Source organism: Arachis ipaensis, chromosome B07 (genome assembly GCF_000816755.2).
Source record: "Arachis ipaensis cultivar K30076 chromosome B07, Araip1.1, whole genome shotgun sequence".
In the NCBI taxonomy this organism is placed as follows: Eukaryota; Viridiplantae; Streptophyta; class Magnoliopsida; order Fabales; family Fabaceae; genus Arachis; species Arachis ipaensis.
The window spans coordinates 21258762-21268773 of NC_029791.2; the positions used below are offsets into that span (position 1 = coordinate 21258762).

General features: G+C 36.7%; 1 long non-coding RNA gene across 1 annotated transcript; it reads left to right on the forward strand.

Annotated features, from left to right (window-relative positions):
• On the forward strand, positions 96–5452 carry LOC110264512. The gene is made up of 3 exons (XR_002350694.1): positions 96–436; positions 4007–4179; positions 5311–5452. It is a non-coding gene; the product is annotated as an uncharacterized LOC110264512 (long non-coding RNA).

The window sequence follows — 10012 nt, forward strand, 5'->3', positions numbered from 1 at the left end:
CTGCAAGCTCGCGTCGTTTGCACCGTCACCTCTGCCCGTGTCGCTGTCGCCATTGTGCCCTGGTGCCGTTGAGGGAAGCTGCCACCACAGTTGGAATCACGAACTGTGGAGGAAGTCATCAATTCTGTCACTGGCACCATGTCTCGTCACCGTTGCTGCCACCAAAGGAAGCCACTGTCACTAACGCAAGGAACAGAACTCGAAGAGGGAGGCAGTGGAGGGTGATGCTGCTGTCGTCGTCGCTATGGAGGTGAACCAACGTCGTATCTTTGCTTCCTAGAACCACCGTTGCTGTTGCCATCATCCCCTAGCTTGGTTGTCATCACTACTGGAAACTCTTATTGCTGTTGTTGCCCGTTAGAGAGAGGAATTGTTCTGTGAAGAGAGGGCTGCCGGGGTTGCTGCTGTTGGTTTTGATTCTGTTACATTGATTCTGGTCTGTTCTTTTCCTTGGTTCTGAGCCATTTGTGTAACACCCTAATTAGCCTAAGCCTTACCTCGCGTCGTAAAGCAAAGGTTAATCAAAGGTTACGACAGTTATAAACTTTTACATATTTTATATAGAAGGAATTTAGTAATAACTAGAAGCCTGATGAACAATGTAGCTCAAAATATGGATTTCAAAAGCGCAAAACATACTAACGAAACTACTGACTTAAAGCATAAGGAAACAAGTATAGAATAACGAAACATCATAGTATAATAGTATAATATCATAAGACGCTAGCCACGACTCACGGAGTTTAGCATATACAAACCATGTATGAAACCAGACAGTAAAAACAACTTATACAAGTTTTGTTCTCTCAATACAAGCATCTAGGCCAAAGCAAAATACAAAAGTGAGACATATATATATATAATAAATCAAAAGGACTCCAAAAGATATCCAGATCCTCCGCTCCTGTCACCAATCAGACAACTCACTGAGGTGGGTTGTGACCTGCATATGAAAAACACAACAAAATATGGTATGAGAATCAGAGGTTCTCAGTATGGTAACAATTCCCAGTGATGTAGGATATAAGACCCCGGGACGCCAAAGGCAATCCTAGACTCCTTATCCATCACAATATTCAAGCTTAAAGCATTCTAAAACAAATAAGCATACTATATAATTCCTTAATACACCTTAAGCCGTAACTCAATAACAGGGTAATCTATCTTAGGAAATTTCTACGCTAATCAAACACCGCTGTCCCACAGCCTTTACCAACCGATCCACCATGCGATCCCATCGCCACCGCCTTCCGAACCTCCTCAGTTCCAGGAAAGCACAAGTATATACAATACAAATAAAACACAAGAATAGGCATATACAACAATTAATACAAGTAGCAATTAGACATGTTTAACAGATAGGGAGAAACAATATCAAGACGGCAAAGCATACAAACAGGTAGAAAATGCATATGATGAATGCCTGCCCTACTGGCTGTGATATCACATTGTCGGTTCAACTGCCAACCCGACACATCTCTATGGAGATGTTGCCCTTCGGATTCATGGTGTGGGAACCCCCGAGATATAGTGCTCGGATCATTGTCCAGGATTTTGCGCCTGCACGCTCTAATGATCCAAAGGGATGCGAGCGGGATCTATTGCCTCCGTTCTCACATCTAAGCGCAAGCGGGACGAACCACCGCCCTTACGCCACCGCTGCTACCTCGACAAGCGGGATCCAACCTCGGCCCCTGCTGGGCGCATAGCGTCTCATAATCTCAATGAAAAAGTGGTACGGTAGTTTTCAAAACATTTTTAGCACAAGATAGATCCATTACTTCATTCAGAGTCCTCAACCCCATTCAACCACTGTTCATGCACATTTCAGTTCCTTGATTTCGCATCTCATCCATCAACCATTCATCACACATCATCAAACCTTCCCCAGTAGAACAGAAACCTAGTTCTCCGTTTGCTAACTTTTTCCAAATAATAGTGTCTAAAACCTTTAAACCATTTACCATGTTTGAACACCCAAAAATATGCCCAAGAGTCTTAAAAAGGTGTTATAGAAGCTTACAACATCATCGGAAAGGTAGATTAGTTGAAAACAAAGCAAAATTTGAGAAACAGGACATGTGCGTGCGCACGCCCAGGAAATTTTTAAAAGTGTGCATACGCACAGGTATCAAAACATAAAAGGATCTGTTCACTCGCACAACCTGTGCCAGCGCCCCCAACAGATGGGCCTTCCCAACGTGTGCGTGCGCACAGGTCTGTGCATATGCACAGGTTGCAATTTTCCTATTAGTGTGCGCACGCACAAGCTGTGCCAATGCTGCAAGCAGAGGGACTGCCTCTGCGTGTGCGTTCGCACAGGTCACCATTTTCTCAGAGTGTGCGTGCGCACATACCAGAAAACTCATAATTCTGTAACTTTGTAGAATTTCCAGTTTTCAACACCAATTTTTCAATGATCATAACTTCCTCTACAAAATTCTAAATTTTACAAACTTTATACTGATTTAAAGGGTTTTCAAAGATCTTTAATTCTAAACAAATCTCAACAAATTTTGAAAACCGAGGCAAGAGTTATGATCGAACAAAGTTCACCAAAATTCATCTTTTACCCAAAATCACCATTTTCACAATTGCGTTGCAAAACACAACCAATACCAAACCAACCCATTCCCAAACTCCACCTTTCATCAAAATCAACCCTCTATGCCATACTACACCAAAAATTGCCACATCTTTCTTCACTTTTTTCCCATTCACAACATTCATATCAATATATCTCATATATTAAGCTCCATTAACAAATTCCAACTATATTATCAATCATCCAACTCCAAAATCACATTTATCAACATAATCTACTACTCAACCTCATAAAGCATTCATCCTCATCATGTTACTATCAATCATTATTATCAACTCAAAATTCATTATTTCATCAAACATCATCATACAACAACATCCAACAACTCATCAACCATTTAAATTCAATCCTATCTTATGGGTCACTAGCCTAACTGTCCATGAATATTATATACTACATAGAGAAAACTGAAACCATACCTTGGCCAATTCCCAATATGAACCAAATGAGCTTTCAACCAAAATCCAACCACCAATATAGCTCCAACAAGCACCAACAAGCTCCAAACTCACAATAATCAAGCTATATACATATAAATCACCACAAAATCAACCTAGGGCTCAACATAAACCAAAAGTTTACAAGAGTTCAAAGCCTCTTACCTCTTCCAACAGATTTGTGTGGCAAAACCCAAAGCCAAGCAAGGATTAGAGTGAACCTAAACACCAAGAATCACAAAAACTTACTCCATCAATAACCCTAGGTACCCGAAATTTTGGAGGGAAAAACTAGGGAGATTTCGAGCTTAACTCTAGAGTTTCTTGGATGGATTTTGTAGAGCTCTTCACAAGAAACGCATAGCCGCTGACGGCACGCAAATCGGAGCTCTAGAACTCAAGATATGAGCTTGAGAAGATTGAGGTGATTAGGGTTCAACCTCTTCTTCTCTCCCTCTTTCAAATCTGAAGTGTGTGTGTGTGTTTATGAGGCTAGGGTTCATTAAATGAACCTTTATATATGTTGGACTTGAGCCAAACTTGGGCCCGGTTCAACCCGTTAGCGTTTTTAGCCCGTTTGGCCCAACTTCAGGCCAGACCTTTAAAATTAACACTCGGTTTTCCATTTTTACTATTTTTCTAAGGTTTATGACTATTTCTACTTTTTCTCACGCAGCACCAGGCAGACTTGAACCGGTTCAACTGCCGGTTCGCGGTTTTTCATAGTTTTTCGCAAAAAATACATTTTTTGACTCAGAAAGACCCACTGAGTCCTAAAATGATGTTTAAAACCTCAAATTCTCACTCTAACTTTTCGGAATCAAATTTGGACAATATAATCACTTAATTAACAGGTTCGATTAATTGCGGTTCTTATAATTTGCATGTTCTGTTTTGTCAATTTTAATTGCCATGTTCTTGTTTTAATTCAATTCTAGTCTTGGATTTGTTTTGAATTTTCCAGAGTTATGTTTGCTTTTGATTCTTATCCAATTCGAATCCTTGTCTTGCTGCAACCATCGTCACTGCCATAAGAAATTGACATTGCTGCTATTTTAGTTGCATGCTTGCTACTGCCATGAAATTAAAAGAGAAGAGAGTTGCCACGTTTGATCTATGTGAATTCAGCTAATCGAGGTAGGGGGTTTAATTTAAATAGTTTTAATTTAAGAATGCCTACAAGGTTTATTGAATAATTACAAATAGGATTAATAGCTGTGAGTAATTGATTGATTATATGAATGTTGGATTGTGGTTGAGATTGTGTTTGGAGTTGTGATTGAATTGAGTGTAACTATGTGTGATAGATGATTGAATTATTGACTGTTGGCTGTTGAAATGGTTGTTTGGTATGTTGTTGTGGCTGTGAAAGTGACTCAAGACTAGTTGAGAATTGTGATTTTAACTTATTATGTATAATTGGGTTTTGATGGAGGTGATTGTGGAATGTGGTTTCTGGGATTTACATTATGTTATTTTGCACGTTTGAAATTGTGTTCATGGTGTCATGGAGCAGATTTTCTATAATGTTATGATCGGGTTTATCTGTTTTTATAGTGTATTGGATTTTCTGTTGGTGCAGCAAAGATTGAGATTGGGGAAGTACAAGAGAGATTTGTATTCTTTGCAAAAGGAAAGAGAAAACTCTCAGGCCATATGCAGCCCTGATGGAAAATTAATCGCCATTCTTGTAAGTTCTTCTGAATGTTGATATGTGAATAGTGAATTAGTGAGCATTTTGAAAACATTTTGATTATACATGTTTGATTAAGAGGTAATAAGTAATCCTGCATATTCGTTGATGATTATGAAATGTGGCTTACAACTTTTGGAGGATGTATGCAAATGAAAAATGAAGCTGTCCATTGGGATTCATATTATCTGATTGTTAGTAGGCTATATTGAGAAATGAAAAATAATGCTTGCTCAGTCTATTCTAGATTTATAAAGCTTGTTGGATTAGCCCTTTTATCCAGAAAAAGAACTAGTGAGATATTATATGTTCAATTTCATTTAGGGTCTTTGTTTTATTCCCAAATTCACAATCCTAGTAACTTGTGCCTTGAAATTACTATATTGTGTATTGGCCGAGAAATAAGTAATGAATTGGCTGTTTTTGATGGAACCGTAGATGGTGGAAATAACCAAGTTTTAGGGGAGGTTCTGCCAAAATTTTTCTAAAAACTTTAGATAAAATTTAATGGAAAAATTTATAATTGGTGTTATATCTTGTTTCTAATTTTTTGTTTTGGTTTTTCTCATTTACAGGAGTGCTAAAATGGTGACAACATGCTACCTAAAGGATTCAAGAATATTTTGACTCATAGAGACACTAATCTATGTTAGACTTTCAACTTTTGGTTGAACGAGTGTAAGAAATATAACTCGTAGAACTAATAAATGTAGACACTAATGTCACTACAAAAAAAAAGCCCTATGGTCACGGTTTTTACCGTGACCATAGCTAGTAAAAAGGGTGACCATAGATCTATGGCCACGGTTTTGGACCTATGGTCACGGTTTCTTACCGTGGCCTATTTTCTCGTGGTCATAGGTCTATGGTCACAGTTTTTTTTTATCTATGATCACGATTTCAATTTTCAAAATCTGACATTTTAGGCCACGTTTTTTCACCGTGACCATAGGTTAATCTATAGTCACGCGTAAAAACCGTGACCATAGCCTTATCTATGGTCACAGTTTTCACCGTGACCATAGCTTCTATGGTCACCCCTCCTTAAAACCGTGACCATAGCCTCTATTGTCACCCCGTTTAAAACTGTGACCATAGCCTTATCTATGGTCACAGTTTTGACCGTAACCATAGCCTCTATGGTCACCCCTCCCTAAAATCGTGACCATAGCCTTATCTATGGTCATGGTTTTGGACGTAACTATAGCCTCTATGGTCACCCCTCTCTAAAACCGTGACCATAGCCTCTATGGTCATGGTTTTTCGTCGTGACCATAGCCTCTATAGTCACCCCACCTTAAAACCGTGACCATAGTCTTATCTATGGTCACCGTTTTCACCGTGGCCATAGCTTATCTATGGTCACCCCTCCTAAAAACCGTGACCATAGCCTTATCTATGATCACGATTTTTCACCGTGACCATAGCCTTATCTATTGTCACAGTTTTCACCGTGGCCATAGCTTATCTATGGTTACAGTTTTCACCGTGGCCATAACTTATCTATGGTTACCCTATTTTTAAATGGTGACCATAGCCTATTTTGTTTTATGAGATTTAATTTTTTTAAAAGCATAATCACATCTCAAAATGATGATAATCACAAAATAAATCTAAGAATGAGAAATTCAATAAATCTAAATCATAAAAGTTTCATTAAAAACTAGATATCCATTACAACACTAATCAAAATAAGGTGTAATTTATCCATTACATGTAATATCGGATAAAGTCTCTTATCAAAAAGTAAAGAACATTCGAAGTTGTTATAAACGGTGCCGCAGCAACTAGTCAACTCCTGTTGTCTTTACCAGTACGAAAAAATTATCCTGTACACAAACCAAAGCCAAAACAAATTTCAAGAGAAGGTAAAGAACATTCGAGAGTAGAAAAACAAAATAATCAATTAACAAATACTAATCCTAAAAGAAATGAAAAGAAAAATATAAAAGAAAATAGCATTCCCTACATAGTTATCTCCATCAAGATACAAGAACTTAGAACCCAATTGCATGAAAGTAATTAAATTATCCCAATAGAAAAATGAAAAAAAAAAGTCTGCATGAAGACTTTAAATTTTCTTCTCTTCTTAGTTGTACTTCAAATAATTAACACTAACACAACCAAATTCCATATAGCAGTCCTTATTATTTAATATGATTTCAATAAAATATAATTAATTCGATGATGATAACTTTGTGTTGAACTATATATTAATTATTTAATTTAATTCTAAAAGAATGCAACATTAAGTTTTACCTATTTTGACACTCATAAATTACTAAGAATAACTTAGAGCAATTTCGGTTATACATAAAAACTTATTAGAAGAAAGGAACGGACAGCATTAGTGCTACATTGCTACAATTTCACAAAAGACCTAAATTAAAACAAATTAAACTAATAACAACAAAAATAGGAGTTTTCTTGAACATTTCAACTTTCAGATCAGAACCCATTTCTTAGAAAAAGCATTGATGCTTACAATATATGTAACAAAACAAATAAATAAAATTTGGATAAGAAATAAACATTAAACAAATCGCATCAATATTCAATTTTTTTGTTAATTAATAGGTAAGATCATGCATATATCAGACCGGGAAATCTTAATTGATGGATACCATTTAACTAAAAAGTAATGTGAGCAAGCATCATAATGCCTTACAAATTAGGCTAAAAAAGAAAACAAAATATTCAGCACTTACATCATAAACTAACTTGTGTTAGTAGATATTATTACATAAGCATAAGCATTCTAAGTAATACAAGCATTCGAACATAGTCTTTCTAACTCTTACCTATTTGTACGGACTCAGATTCACAAGGTCAAAACCATAAATCCCAGATCTCTGAAATCTCTTAACACGAGTCACCCTTTTTATACAAAGAGACCAAACCCAAAAAGCCCAGATCTTTGACTATGGGTAACACACAAAACAAAGAACCCAAATCTACACAGTTCTCAAAAAAGTAAACTTTTTATATAAAAAACAACGAATGCTTTCTGGTTATGGCAAATGTGAGTGTAATTCTGAGCTTTCAGTGGTGGTGGATGAGAATTGAGAAGAAGATTAACAGTTTTAACAACAAATACACACATATGATAATAGAAACTTGAATAAGCAAAAATAGTTTTAACAGTTTCAATTCGATTAAAATAAAATATTATTTTTACCAGCTATATTAAAAATTCAAGCTAAACTAATGCAGCCTTAATACATACAAACAACACCACTGCTTTAACTTCTTGTCCATGTGCTTCAACATCACGTGACAATACTTTTGTACCCTCTGCTCTCACCGTCTTCAACTCTCCTACCATCACTAGCTACTACTTCTTATTAACTCATTCAACTCCTTAATGTAAATACTACCTACTAATCAAATCAAATGCTATTTTCTTCTTTTAATTATCACCTCTTCTACTAAGCTTCATCATCTTTATTATCTTTCCTAATTTTTGAAATCAAAGCTAGCTACCTTGTTCAACAGCAGAGATAATTTTTTATTATATTTTTTTCCCAACACTTACTGATATTTTTAAGATCAGGGACTAGAAAAATGAAGTCTAAGTTGCTAAAAAATTATTTATATTTTTTTTCCAACACCTACTAATAATTTTTTTCCCAACACCTTCATCATCTTTATTATCTTTTTTTCCCATCATCTCATTTTCGTTTTAATTTTTTTTCTAAAAAAATCATACTTTATGAAAGCACTACTAATTTATTTGGCATTTATTGTCTATTTTATACCAATCAGAATCATATTTTCTATTTAAGATAGATCAGATTGTTGGTTCAAGGCATTTTCAATTGAAAAAGTTTCTTTTGTTCAAGAAGGGAGAGATTAGAATTTAGAAACCAAAAGGGAAAAATTTGTCGAGGTAAAGACTCATGAAATAGACCTGTGAACAAGAATTTTTTATACATGATTTAAAAAAATTAAAGAGAAAAAATTAATTAAACAAAACAACAGAATGCAAGTAACCAAACTCAAATATGAGCGTGACAGAGAGAGAGAGAGTTAAATTACATGAATGTCTAAGCCATCCTACATGTGCTTTGAACTTTGAATATCTCCCAACACCGCATCACCATCTCAAACTGAAATTAACTATGACAGAGCTTCCAATCACGGTGACACAACTTCCAACGACGGTGATGGATCTTCCTGCGATAGCGGTGGAGGATGCGTTGGTGTGGGACCTGCGGTGGTTGTGCCGCTGCGGCGCTATAGTGACGGCAGAGATTGCGATGGCTGTGGGCGGAAGGCTGCAGTGATGGGTGGATAGGGGCTAGGTTTAGTTCGTTGATGCTGTGTAGTTTCAGAGAGGAGAGGATCGTGGTGCTGGGTGAGTCTGGGTGTGGCTGCGTTGGTTTCCTTAGCTTCTTTAGTTTTAAGGTGTGTGTGGTTGGAGGAATTATAAATAATTCCTAGGAATTTCAAGATGAAAATATCATATTTCCATGTTTGGTTCAAAGTTTGAAAAACTATTCCTAAGCAAGTTTGATTCTAGGAAATCAAAATACCATCATTTCAATTCCCACCTTCCCCTTGGGTATCTTTAGCTCCCATGGGAATAGAATCTTTATAACAATGTAATACGTGAACCACTGTGATCATAGACCCTTTTAGGTCACTCCTTAAAACCGTGACCATAGACACCTTTAGGTCACCCCCCCAAAACCGTTACTATAGACCCTTTTAGGTCATCCTTTCAAAAAATCGTGACCATAGACCCTTTTAGGTCACCCCCAAAACCATGACCATAGACTCCTTTAGGTCACCCCCAAAACTGTGACCATAGACCCCCTTAGGTCATCCCCCAAAACCGTAACTATAGACACTTTTAGGTCACCCTACTGGAAAACCGTGACCATAGACCCCTTTAGGTCACCCCCAAAACCATGACCATAGACCCTTTTAGGTCACCCTTCCGAAAAACCGTGACTATAGACCCTTTTTGGTCACTGTAAAAAACCGTGACCATAGACTCTGATGAGCGGATAATTTATACGCTTTTTGGCATTGTTTTTAGTATGTTTTTAGTAGAATCTAGTTAATTTTAGGGATTTTTTCATTAGTTTTTATGTTAAATTCACATTTCTGGACTTTACTATGAGTTTGTGTGTTTTTCTGTGATTTCAGGTATTTTCTGGCTGAAATTGAGGGACTTGAGCAAAAATCAGATTCAGAGATTGAAGAAGGACTGCTGATGCTGTTGGATTCTGACCTTCCTGCACTCAAAATAGATTCTCTGGAGCTACAGAA